At 40.0% G+C, this 14636-nt stretch overlaps 1 protein-coding gene across 1 annotated transcript in view; it reads left to right on the forward strand.

Moving 5' to 3' along the window:
- The window catches only part of LOC120729607 (zinc finger protein 469), a 200499-nt gene that overhangs the window by 57674 nt on the left and 128189 nt on the right, over nt 1-14636 (forward strand).

Genomic DNA, 14636 nt, shown 5'->3' on the forward strand with positions numbered 1-14636 from the left:
TATGCTTTACTTGAAACTGGGTGACCTGCAGCACTGCTCCGCTTGTGGATCACTGTAGATTATGCTTTTTGCTTCGAGATGTAAACACAAGCCCCAGCCAATCAAATGGAATTTACACAACTGTTCCAGGGCAGTTACTAGCCAATCAGATTGCATGAAAACTGCTGTGATCCTAACTAGTGAAATTGGTTAGCAGTTGGTTAGTGTTGCTATGGCGATAACCCATATGAATGATGAAATGAATGAACTTCCTCAGAATATCATTCAGTCAATATTAGGGATGTTTGTCGCCACGTGTTTGATATCACATCACATGATTTGTGCTTTATGCTTTAGCTGTAAATATTACATACATACTTTTCTGGGTGCCACCACTGGCAGTTGTGTAGCGCTTTGTTTTTGTTCTCACTAATGTTTGGATTCACAGACCTAATGAATGAGGTGCAAGTTTTTTTTTACATGATATTTAATTGTATCAAGCTACTAGAAATTGTGGCTACTACCGTGTTTGCCAAAGTTAGAGCAATAAGGATTATGACATTATGTCTGATGTTGTTCTTAATGTAATGACGTCATTACTCAGTGGTCACAAGGGATCTGTCTTCTTGGAATACTAAGGTGGGTGTAACACTTTGTAAATAGTGCATCACTGCCCTGTTTCATTGCAGTACTGTTTGGGGAAAGTCCAACTATTGAGCTGATAAGAAGTGGTCATGGTTCCCTCTAATTTTTGATGTGTCTGAGCGAACACACAAACTCCCTGAGCGGTCCTTTGGACCACTGTGAGCAACAGCAGACGTGTGCACTGTGGTCACGCCAGCATCGAATCCATCCAAGTTACATGGTTTATTAAAATAATCAAATTACAGCATTTACATTTATGATAGACTACTTTTAATTAACTGCTTTAGCCCACTTACAATGAAAATTTAAAAAAATCTTGTTCATGGCCTGTGTAGTATGTTAACACTATTGGAAGCAAAAATAACTTGAACTCCAATTTTGAAAACACAACTTTCTTTTCTTTTTTTTCTTTTTTTTAATAAAGCTCTGACTTGTATTATGAGTCTGTGGTCTGGGAGAGAGTCCTGTAACTCTCTGTCTGCAAAATACAGTAAATAATGACCAATGTTGGGCAATTAATTATATAGTTACTTCTTCAAAAAAGTAACTGAATTATGCAAACAGCAAAGTTCTTTGCAGCTGTTTACCTAAAAATGCAGCCAAGGCGTTTTTTTAAACAAACATTTCAAACTATTTACAGAACAATCAGGTGTTCTGCATCAAATCTGATGCCACACAAATTATTTGTGCTACTCCAAAAAAGAATTTCTGTCCACTAAGGAGAACAACAGCCTGATACCTGCAGGCCTGACAACAGGAGATGTATCACTGCTGTAACACCTGTAACATTCAGCAGTCGCCTCATTGTTCTGACACACACAACAAAACTATTGACTACACTACACACTACCTACACAAGATTTGCGCTAAACGTCGCAAATCTCTCACATCTCAAAACACCGCCGTCGCCCCTAAAACTTCCCCCTTCCTAAACAACTAAATGCCATGTTGCCATATCATTTTTTGATTGGTCGACATGGTACTTTTTTCGACGAATAGGAAAGGGTGGGTTTTTTGGTTCCACAGACGGAGAGTGCTTTAGAGCATTTTCCTTATAAAATGCAGTTTTTACCGTTTCTTCCCGCAGTAAATATAAATGATAGTATTCAGGAAGAAAACCAAACATTGCATATCATTTTATCATAACTCTGGTTTTACGTGGCCTATCAACACAATTTAAAAACTGGTATAAAGTCCACACTTTTCCCGTCAATTGTTCCGTCTGTCCTGCTCACATCTCCAATGGTTGTACGCATTGTCATTAACGTGGCTTCACTCCACATCAACCATGCCACTTTGCTAGCTAAAACACCGGTGTCGACACATAAGGACGCTGTCATAGCCTGTCAACGTTGATTAGCTGCGTATATACGAATGTGAATCGCGTGATTGGCTGGACTATGGGATAAAGTGGCATCGTTCTAATCCCATACGGGAGCAGCCAGTCACTTACTGACTAACACTGCAAAACAGAATCAGAGCTTAACAGAATTAAAGTTTTAATTTTAATTTTAATTCAGGTTGGGGTTTTTTTGTGCGCAACACAGTTTTTCTGTGCGCAGAGACCGTGCCAGCAGTGCGCAATTGTGCACGCGCGCAGCTTAGAGGGAACATTGGAAGTGGTATATCTTTGATTGTATTATCTTGTTTGGGCTCTTGCGTGGGACCTGAAGTCTTTGTTAATTTGAGCTGTTTTTAAGTTTCCACTTCCATGCTTTGTTGGCCAGTTATTCTTTTGCATGCGCATTGTCAAAAACAGACGTCTAGATGTTTATGTCACATTTTGTCTGGATCCCATTGGCACATTTCAGTGTTTTCGATTTCTCTGCCACAGCAAATCCACCCAGTGGCCTTCTACAGCGTTTCCTCTACTGTAGGTATGGAAGGACTGATGTTAGTAATTTAATTGCTGGATCCTGTCCTATAAGCCCATATGGTTTCACTGGGATGGATGATGACTATTAATCGTGCTCTGTTGCCTGTGAAAAATGAATGTGAAACTATTGTGTTACAACAGGGTCTGTTGGGCAAAATGTCTTAAACACTTTGTTTGAATGACAGTGTCAACAGGTGATATTCTGGATGTTTTTGTGGAGAAATACTAACAGAATTTCTTCACAGTCCTAGCAAAGCAAAGCTTGAATTGCACTTGTTTTACTTGCAAACAGCCAAATTAACAGATGAATTAACTATTTAAAGTAAGTGTGGTCACCATTTTAATCGCAACTAACATCATCTGTGCCTGATTCCAGTATGCCTCTCAGCATTTCTGTGAACAAAACTGGAATTCTGTTATAGATCCTTGGTTCTGGCGCTATGGTATTTCATTGGCTTAGATGACCCATTTGCTTTACTGTGATTGGTCCACAGTCTGAGAAGCATGACTTAAAGCTTCCTAAGAGCCATTAACCGTTCCACTGCTTGGTTGTCATGGCCCTGTGCATGTTCTGTGTGACTGTATTAGTTTAAAGGCATGCCATCAACCTCACCCCTTTCCTTCACATGTGAATTTTGTTACTGCTTCTGCTTCCTGACTAAAAGCATTGGCTTTTGGCACTTTTGGGAACAACTGGCAAATCAGTTTCAGGATTTAAGTCGCCCATTTGAGACTATCTCATCTATTTCGTGACCAAAGAAGTTTGTAATAAGCCAAAGTAAAGCCACATCAGTGATGTCTTGTTACCTCATTTCTCCTCAACAGCTCTTTACGTCCAACCTTATTGTGGGGTTGACCGCCCACATTTTTCTCCCAACATTGTGTGTTTAGATAACTTCACCGTTTTTTTTGTGCTTCTCTTTAATAGTTTCACAGGACAAACACGTGATTAAAAACAGTAGGAAGAAACAGTTTGGTTTCTGCGAATTGATTGTATGTTAGTACATAATCGAAGGCTTACTCACCCGTACAGACTACCTGTTTTCCTTTCAATGCTCACAAGTGTTTCACTTTTAACACATTTTCTGCTCATCGTTTGCATCCTGCAGACGTTCTTATTGCAGGGCTTGCTGACTACTGTATAGAGGTTGGAAAGGTCTTTAAAGTCTCTTTCCCCTGAGGTCATGCTTTTAGGTTGTGAGAAGTAGCAGTCCCTCTTCCCAGCAGAGCCGTAGTACACGCTAACTGTAGTGAGGTCACCACAGTAAAACAACACAGAAAGTTTCCTAAGGTCATAAAGGCTGGCCGCTGAGTGTTTGGAGCTGTAGGGGAATACGTCCTGGATAATTGGTGGGATAATTTCCATAGCGGCAGCTGAGGTCAGGCATGGGCCTCCTTCCCCGCTGTCCACAAAGCACACATACAGTCAGAGCCCCTCATTTGTCCTTCCTCCCATCACCATAAAATGCTCTTTAATATAGTTTTTTCTTTGCTTTCTCGGTTTGCCTCAACTTTTGGCCATACGTACTGTCCTCTGTCCCCTTGTCCTAAAAAGACTCTTAACCATAACCTAATGACCGCTATATACACAGAAGGTAAACATACCGATGCAGAAAGCAATTTTAATTTTCTAAATGCAGGAAGACTGGAAGACAGATGTAGAGATGATGTGATAATGTACTATAAATCATCGTTGTACCTTTAAGTATGCCTAAACACTGATCAGAAAGAATAGCCAATGATTGGATAGTCAAAATTTGCAAAAGAAGCTTTGATGTTATCATGTGGTTACACAACTAATGGCGTTATGCTTTTCTCTGAGGCTGCACAATGCACTTTCCAGGATGACAAGTTTCTTTAAGTAGAGAAGAAGAGTCATTTGTGCTGATTAACAGTAATCATCGCTATTGTTCTGAATATCAGTCGGGTAAAGGGAATCAGTGATTGTTTTCTCAGTTAGAAATAACTGATGTAATCACACTAGGCTTAATATTCACTTGATTTTTTTGTTTCTTTTTTCTTTTTCCATCAGTGTCTGAGGGAAATACTTGGCGCTCTGTTGTTTTTGTCATTTATCTTTATTTCCTCTTAATAGAAACTTTTCCCTGGCATTTTCCTGTCTTCTTCACCTTCCTTTGTTCTTAAATCAGCAGCCCCGATCTCTGCTGTCCACCTGTGTTATGCGCTGCAGAGTGGGTCTCTGTTATCATCATTTCTCTTTATTTATCACCTTTCTAGTTGTGCTAGTCATTCAGTGTACGCTCCAACTTTCTCCGTCTGGGCCAGCCAGCACAGCGTGTTGGAGACTTGCTCAGTGGGTGGGAGGCAGTTGCATGCGAGGCACACTCTGGGCCGCGTGCTGTGGGCTTTGCCCCCCTTTAAACCTCTGTAGCGTCTCTCTTCACTCACTCCATTTTTCTTTTTTCCTCCCTTTTTCTCCGAGTTCCTGCAGTGAGGGAAAATCTTACGGTGTGGTTTATTTATTCTGGTTTGGTGTTGGTTCTCACATGTCCTTGGCAGGATTTCATACCTCCATGACAGTAGCCTGGATTGTGAGAGATTATCATGTGCACATGTGTGTCCCTCTAGCTGTTTGCATTAATGCCTCTGCAATAGTACTTGCCTAGAGGATAGAAAACTTATGGGTATTCATTTATGTGTGCAATACAACCTTTCATTGTTAATGTTGGAGCCAACTGTTTGACTGCCAGTGCATTTCCTTGCCACGGTGCTTTGGTCTCCAGCATCTAGAGACTCATCTTTCCTCCCTCTCCCTCATGTGTCTGTCTGTCTTGTTTATGTTCCTCCTCAGAGAGAAACCACGATGACCTTGTAGGAACGAGTGCAAGGTCTACAATTCAACTGGTGATTTGAGGGAATGAATGAGGGGGTTTAAAATAAGGGGAGGGCTTGGGGAAAGGAGGTGGTTAAGTGAAAGGCGGATTGGGAGCTAAGCTCTTTCCATTTGACTCTTTCCACTAATCCCAAATTGCAGCCACTGGAAGATGGTGACCTCTTCCTAACATATGTTTACAATTAATCTAGCTGTGGTGAGAGCCTGTTTTCACCAGGAGAGAATGATAAGACTAAGGAGCAACTGGTCCTTATTTGTGTAACCAATTAGCTGGAAACGCATCATCTGATTTTTATCACGCTTTTTTTCTGGTGAGCAACACATCATTTGAGACTATTATTTAATATAGAATATTTATTGTCGTGATTGTAGATGTATTGGAGGCCTCTGAGGACAAACCAAGATGAAGAACAGTTTTCAGTTGAAATAATCTTAAATGTATTACTGGTAAATAGAAGTGGTTGAGTCTTTACTCTTCTTTCCAGCCACAGCTGCAGATTAGATATCCAATTTCATGTCCACAAATATGCACTGTTTTTAATTAAAGGCCAAGCAATTTGTTGCTAGGGTCAGCAAAAGCTTTGGCATGTTGGGCCCGTTTTGAAGCTGATGACGTTATTGTTGCCCTTTGCTCTTATTGTTGCTAACAAGGAATAAATCTGAGGATTTCTGTTTCTGCTTCTTTGCTGCCTCTTTGAGCTCTGTGACTTGCTGCGAGCAGGAGAAAGTTGCAGGGGACCCAGGGCGCGCTGACATCCAGCTTCCATTGTGATGTATGAGATGGATAGAGAGGGGGAGAGAGATGCGAACTCCCTTCCAGTGTTTGGGAGGCACATAAAACATACTACAGAAGGGCCATAAAAAGAGCCAACATTAGTGTCCAAATTTAAAACATGTCCCAGGTCTCAGCTGTCGCTCGCAATAGGATTTCTTGCCCCCCTACCCCCCCACCCAACACCCCTTCTCTTCTCCAGAGCTTTGGCAGGGACAAAGAATAACACAACAAAGGAGAGGGGAACTGGCAGGCTGCACGTTCCCAACATACAGACTTTATTAGTCTGAAACATCAGCGTTGTTTTTCCCCCACGACGGTTAAAGGTTGAACAGCATAATGAATAAGTGCAGAGAATATAAGATTCAGGGGGTGACAGACAATGAAAAAGCAAAGAGGGGAATGTGATTACTTTATTACATAAATCTGGTATCTTATAAAGGGTTGGCTTTTGCAAATTGCAAATACACAAATGCTGCATTGAAACTCAGCTCAGCTATTATGTATTCATGCTGATGTTTTTGGTTAAACCAATTGGGTTTTTGAAGCATCTATCTCTGAGATTTCAGCTGCCCCCAAGCACCACTGAATTTGAATTTCATTTGTGGTTCTCAGACTTTTAAAAAATGACTTTGAAAACTTAAACAGCAACTCTCATTTCATTTCTCTTCTTTCTGAAACAAAACCACATTTGTTTTTATCTAATTTAACGTGATCGATCGCAGATGTTCTAAACGGCGGACAAAGATCAACATTATTCGTTCGTCTTTTAATTTGACTTTCGACATGGTAAACCTGCATTAGGTGTTCCCCGGGACACACAGGCATGAAGATTAGTGAAAGTAGGCCTCTGTACACCTAGAGGCCTATATTATCCATTAAAGGTAAAGCTATGTTAATAATTGACAAGTCTAATCAAAAATAGTCTTTTACAACGTGTATGATTGTCGCAGATTAAAAAAAACACTTGCTAGCGATAGTGTATATGGCCAGAGACTAAAACTATACTGTAGGCATGACACAAGTAAGGTGACACTCTTATTTTCACATGCTTTTAATCTGTGGTGGTTTCCTGCATGCCCAGGTATATATATGTTGTGTGTTCCTGTAAATGAAAGCACGTGTTAATAGAGGACCTTTGTAGCATTGCCACCATTAACATTAATGATGCATAATGATGTTGAGAACATATTAAAGCTATATTTTCACAAGCTCAACATTCAACACCTCAAGCGTGGTACATTTAAATCGCATTCCTGATCATCAAACGCCACATTCAGTCTTGCTCTATGCTGTGAAAGAGCCATATAGACACTCAAAGGCCAGCAGTGCAGGGAGCTTCAAGTAGCAATCCAAATACACAGTAGTATTCTCAAACACCATGGGACTGCCAAATACAACACTCGTATTTATTTATGTATTTATCTGGATTTCCTGTATACTTGTGGAGATGCTGGACGTAGTGGGATTTGCTATCTGAAGCCCATTTGACAAACTTTGGCAAACACTGGCCAGGCTCTGCCATGTTGCATAATAGCACTGGGTTATTTTTCCTTGGGGCTCATATAATGATGCTGCTGTCCCCGTCCCTGAGACATCTATATCCTTACACTTCTACAAGGTTGCTGTGTCTGACAGGTTCCCTCTGCTGCTTCCACCAGAAATGTTGGATAAAATGTGTGAATATATAGTTACAACTGTCTAGTAACCCTACATGGTGTGGAGTGATTAGTTTTCCTTCATGGTATTCCTCTTCACAGAGGAAATATAATTGGGTAATCAATTTGTTTACTGTAGTTCATCAAACCGACAACTTTAAAGACACAGTTCTTGACTGGAGGACAAAACAATATTAGCAGTGTAATGATGTAAAACTGCAACACAGATTTTGATTATAATTTAAAAAAAACGTAGGCGCCACGTTCTTGGCAAGGCTCCAGGTCAGCATTTTCTGTGTCTGAGTTCTTCTATCACAAGTACTCCAGTACTCAGTAATCTTAACAACTATTGCATGTGTGCCATAGTCATTACAGATTTGATTTAAGTGGCATGAGAATTATTAAGAAGATGAATGAAATTTAAAATAGTCATGTCAGTGATTGATGCTTGCTTTCAGGATCCTCTGCCAGAAAGGTTCCTTTTATATTTTTTTCCCCCAGTTTTTGTTTGTACTCGTTTGGTGAGGGTTAGGCAACAGATTTAGGAAAATATCATGGTTTGTCTGGCATAAAGCCACGCAGCCAGACTTCTCCCATGTCTTTCGGTGAACTCTAGGTGAACTCTAATCTCATTGGTGATCGAAAGTAATAGCATAACTCATCTTTTTAAACTTGCTTTCGGTTGATTTTTGTTTTTATGTTTTTAGCTTCTGTGAAACACTTTGTGATTTTATCTTGAAAGGTGCTATATAAATAAAATTTTACTTTTAATTTTTAGCATTTCTTTGAGGTCTGTCTGGCTGATTAGATTAGGAAATCTTTGCAATGCAATGCAAAATTTTCATTTTCAGCATATTAGTTTGCTAAAGTTAACGTTTATGTCAAAGCACTATTGCACCAAAGTACAGTATCGCAGTGTTAGCACTCGCTGGCTTTGCTGTATCCGTGGATACAACGCAGCAAACTTTCTGAGTAATCACAACTGTGAAACCAAACACATTAATGATTCCTCCATCTAGTACCGGTAAGCTATGCCAAATAACAAAGCACAATAATACAGCCCTGAAACTGGCACAGCTGAATAGACAGACTGCCGGTACAAATATTATTCTCACTTGTGCTTTTTCTGCGATGAGATGTAAAAATGTTTCCTGTCAGAAAAACCTCAAAATAAACACGGAGCAGCGATACTAATATGCAAATTCTTCTTCTATTAAACACGTATACTCGTTGTCACATGCTCTCATAATTTTTATTTGGCAGTTAGATATGGATTAAATTGAGCAATAAATTATTTTTGTTTATGTTTTTCTTTTTTTAAAATAACTTTTTTGAGTTGAGTTTTAAACATGTGAAAGCTTTTCACTTTCATTTATACACAGAGCTGTTTAATGAACTTTCAGAGGTCACTGTCGTCCCTCTTGGTTTGAAATTCCCAGTATAATCACTTGATTGGCACACATGCTCTCTTTAAAAGTTAAGCTTTGACAGGCTTCATAGACTTAATATTTATTGGGGTCTACTGCAGATTTAAACTGGGATGTCTAAATGAAGAAGGTCTGGTGACTGTCATCTAGCATAGGAAGCCAAAAGTATTTGTTAGTAGTACTTTGTTAATATGTTTTCTTTCCTTGTGTGCATTGAAGATGATGAGAATAGAGTACATTTTCACTTAAATTAGCTAGATTTGTAACATTCAGACCTTTAAATGCTGTTATTCTGACAGTGCTTTCTCGGTGACCTTGCGACAGCTTTTGTCAGTACAGACCCATGCTGTCTTTCTGGATCTTTGTCTTGCATATCTCAACCAAATATTGTCTCACTGATGCTGGCAGAACGCTCTGGAGTGTTGGACAGATGCTTGGAGGGTAAAAAATACCATTTTATTTTCATAGAAATGAAAATCTGATTTTTATAACATTAACAAAAGTCAGATTTTGTCAAAAAGCTCTTTCAAACCAGCATTTTTCAAAACTGGAAAGTAAACACTGACCAACTAAAAAGCTGGAACTGGAAGTGCATTTGCCCATGGTTGCAGCTTCTGTGCCAGGTGTGTTTTACTACAGCAAATATGCTGCTGGAGTAATTTTGACATCATTAGCTGAGTAACCTTCTGCACAGCCAAAACAGACAGCAAGATGGAATGCACAAGGTAACAGTGTGGTAGCAAAACCTTGAGCTGAGAATCCTCCTAAGCCTGCAGTTGCTTTCAGGTATTTAACACAGCTGAGTCTAAATATCTAAATAAACATTTTTGACACATCCAAGATTCTGCTGTGGCTTAAATAGAGTCATTATTATAGATTCATAAAGTACTTATGCCAAAATCCACTTCATACCATGCTGCTTTTTTGTTTTCAGTTCATCCAGTTGAGGATTCTGGGGGAGCAAGAAGCTATCCCAGCTGTGAGTCCTTTAACTAAGAGACAGGTTACTGGTTTGATTCTAGCCGAAAACGCAACCCTCCGGGGTTTGATGAGCAAGAGCATCCAGTGTAATACTCAAGCAAATCGAACATGCACAGTTACGTGCTGTGACAACTCCTTATGAAAAGGGAGCAGCTGAAAGTAGCTTTCACTAGTACTGTAACTCAAAGTGTGAATCCTGTGTGAACAGATTTAGAAACATTACAAACTGCACAGTATATTTAGCCTTCAGCAGCTTTCTTGGAATTTTTTATTTTTCCTGTTAATTAAATCTGATTCTGCAACTGGACAAACTGTAGGCTCCTTACTCAAACAGTTTCTGAGACACTGCTCCTTGGCAAAATTTAGTCTGCATTTAATGTAACTACACAATCATTCTCACTCTTCATACACTATTTGTCAGTAGCAAACATAACTAACTGTAACTCTTTCTCCACTCACAATTAATGATCGGTCACGGCTCGGTTTATTGTTTTTTCCTCTGGGTGGTGCCTTCATGCAGTGATTTGTGTTTTTTTTACACAGCTTCAGCTGAAACACTGTTTAGGATGTTTATACGCTACTACCACATCATAGCAATGCATCTAATGAATAGCACAAAATTTGAATTGAATTTGGGACCGCTGCCTCTTCGCTCTTCTGGGGACTCTTGACGTGATTCGAGCAAGCGTCAAGTTTCTAAAATGTTCATTTTCAGGTCTTTGCTGTGAAGAAACTGCTTTTTCGTTTTCAGTTGGTGTCTGTGTATCTCTTTAAAGTTGATGTAAAATGCTAGCGTTTTTGTTTTGTTAGCTTTATCAAATATTCTGATAAAATTTGCCCAAACTACTCTTTGTAAGCCTTGTATATCTACATTGTACAGTAACATTTAGCCAAACTGCCTATTGCTTTCAATGGCTTTACAGCATAATCGTTTGGCATTACTTATGCCAGCAAATAGAAAGAAATAAAGAGTTTTTAAATGTTGGAAATCCTCTGATCCACTGCTTATATAGACATAAGCATTACATATTTACAGTGTTACCTTTTTTTCTCTATGTTCACAGGACATTTTCCCTCCACATTTCTTTGTACTCTAAGAATCTGGCCAATGTGCTTCATGTGTGCACACATGGCTGAACAGTAGCTTGTTTGTGTTGCTGAATAATCCTTAATCAACAATCCAAACCAAACCATAGTCTCTCATTATCCCAGGGAGCATGCCAGCTTGGCATACTGTGAGCCCTGCTTGTCTGTTTTTAACAGGAACCTAGTGAGACAGTACAGGCCCTGACGGCAACTGTACAGTACATGTGTGTGTGCCTATACTGACACAAACATGCAGTGTGCACATGGACAAACACAAAGATAAATCTGCATGAACAGGATGCACGTGGGTTGAACTACACAAAAGCGAAGGCCAGAACATGTGCATGTGCTTGTGCTGTCATAGCAAGTAAAAGTCTTCAAGAGCAAACAAATACTACAGTGCACATGGACATACACACACATGCGTACATATGCACTCCATGGACCATTTGAATATAATAGTGGGGTATTGTGACAGAGATGAATAACGTACAGAGGGATTATTAGCCGCAGACTTAATACTGCAGAAAGCCATCTTTCTTTCATTAGGCAGTAAAGGAGCTGCAATATGGCCCCTAAAGGCATTAATTAGACTGAAAGCAGGGTCTGTGTGGGCCCTACAGTAGGCACCACACATGGCATTGAGTACCACACGGCTGCATGTCCTCATTATCGAGGCTTTCCTCTTCAGAGCTTTCATCACTCCCCATCATTCAATCTAAAGAGGTAATCATCAGCTTGGTTAAGTCACTAACCAATAAAAATTTGTTTTTATAAAGTAGTCTCAGTTAAAGACGTCTCAGTTTTTCTGTGGGTCTTTTCTCATGTCTCTCCTTGTCATTCTTGCTGTGATGCCCTGGACATTTTCTTCTATTATACACACACACACACACACACACAAACACCCACCACCCACACAGACGAATTACTTGAGTGACACGCTTCACAGCTCTGACTTCCTGCCACCCAGTGGGAGGAGCTGTCCATTACTGTGACAGACTTGACTTTTTGAAAATATTATTTCATATCAGGCCAGAGAGGTTAGAGAGAGACAGATGCTGTCAGGGAGTGATGGATGAGCCTCTTTTAAAAGGCCATCAGGGAAATAATAGACAACCCAGTGAGCCTTGAAAGCAGCGAGCTAAACCAGAACAATCTACACTCCCCCTCTCATCTCCGCAACTGTCAGATTGAAAAATGTCAGCAATTAGAAAGTATGGTAATGTAAAGGTAGTTTCACGTTAGATCTGCTGCATACTGAAGTAGCTGTGGCAGTTGAAGTGGTCAGAGAGAGCAGCAGCAGGAGGAAGAAGGTTAGAATATGGACAGATGGCCTCGGGGCTGAGTCCAAATGGGAGAAGACGGATTATGTAAACTGCCTTCCCCGTGTCATGGAAAGGTTAAGCAAGCTGTTAGCTTTTGTTTATATCCTTAATATTAATATATCTCTTTGTCGAGTATTGGGAAAGTAAGAATTCTGCCAGTATTGTTTTTACAGCCGGCCCGAAGACGATTGTTGATAACAGATTAGGAGTGTCTGCTTCCAATGCAATATTTATAATCTGTGTTTTTCTCTCTGGCATCACTCAAAGGAAGAGGGAAAGGCTTTGGATGGGTAATACGATGTCATGGTTCAGTCCATGATGTCATTATGGATATATCTCCTGATTGTGTGTTTGTGCACTCTAATTGACTCTATGCTTCTTCATTTGGTTTTTCATAAACAATGAATTTAACACACATGCTCTTTTCTTATTTATACAAAACTAAATATGAGATAATGCTCCCCCCCACTGTAAGATTAAAACCATGTATGCATAAACATAACAATACTGTGCACAACCCACATTGTTAAAGACTTGTATTCCAGTGGTTAACTTTCCAGTGGAGGCAACCATGGTAAAAGTCCAACAGAATAGGAGACCACGGAGACTAAGAGGCAGGACTTTAAATTACTTATTTGATTAAGGAACTTTGACTTGGTGTTTCGTCTGACGCCAGACCTGGGACTTGTAATGGAGAATGAGTCAGAGCTGAAGAGAAAGAACATGACGAAAAAATGGATGGAGTGAGACTGAGGGAGAGATCAGGGGTTTCTTAGTCAACACAAACCCTGTCAGACAGGCAGGCCATATAGTTCTGCTTTTTATGTACTCATAGTTCATAGTTTTAGGTCTGAGGCTGTAATTTCTTTTAGTTCATTTTCATGAATAAAAATGGCTGAGTGTGCATGTGTCTGGTTGAGGTTAGTGTTTCTCAACACAAACACTGTGACAGAAAAACCATAGACCAACCATACATCTCTGGTTTGTATTTACTCATTACCCACAGTCGAAGTTCTGGCCCACAAGTTAATTTCGATAAATGGCCTGTTGATTGTGTAGAAAGCAGAAGGCCAGCGAGGAACAGCAAGTATGATCTGTCCTCATTTTTGGTTTTGATGAGATGATTCAAGCACTTAAGGAAAGTCCAGAATTCAGCACAACCATTGCTATTAAACAGTGACATCAGTGTGGTAAAACCATAACTCAATGGTTTCGAAAACATCTAGCTGAATCTGCGGGTGCTTTTCTAGTGGTTATAAAAAAGAGACAAATAGCAGAGCTCCGTCATCCACACACTCTCAGAGGAAAGCACCATTACAGAGGTTCGGTAGCACTCGATGTTTATTTTCAATCTTTCTGAAAGTTGCTCCAAAGTGGAAACTGTGCTGCTCAAACAGGGTACAGAAAATATACTGCACTAGTAAAGATGCAGAAATGCCAGAGGACACAGATCCTTGTCTGTAAAGATAATCATTAATGGATCTGCATTAACTGTGTACGCGGGGACGGGGTATAATTTAGCATGTGCTCTCTTGCCAAGGATGTGTCGCAGACTGTGTTAGTGGTTGGGATTGTGTCTGTTTGTGGGCGTAAGAGTGTTTTTTAACAGCAGTGTGATCTTTGATCTAAATGCTGGCAGATTTGATTCAAAGTGCCCATAAGCCACACTTTTCTCACTTCTAAAGGTTTTCAACACTCTAACTTAAAACCTCGTTATCATAGGTTTTGGGGCAGCATAGTAGGCAAATTAGTGATGATGTTTAAACATAAATTGCTGTAAAAGCAGTTCTATTTCTCACCGTGGGCATTTATGGCATATATAGCTCAAGGGATAGCAGTGTTTATGTCCACTGGCAGCAGTAGAAAGTAATCAGATCTCTTCTCTGGGTTTAGAAGAAGAAACAGAAGGAAAGGTTTCAGATGGATGCTGTGGTGTCTCGTGCCTTGCCAGTTGCCTCGACCACTGGCATGTCTGTCTTTGTCCCTTTGCCCGGAACAACCATGTTAGTTTTATTCATCTCTCCAAATGAACA

This window comes from Simochromis diagramma, unplaced genomic scaffold (assembly GCF_900408965.1).
Source record: "Simochromis diagramma unplaced genomic scaffold, fSimDia1.1 OVJJ01000293.1, whole genome shotgun sequence".
NCBI classification, from domain to species: Eukaryota; Metazoa; Chordata; class Actinopteri; order Cichliformes; family Cichlidae; genus Simochromis; species Simochromis diagramma.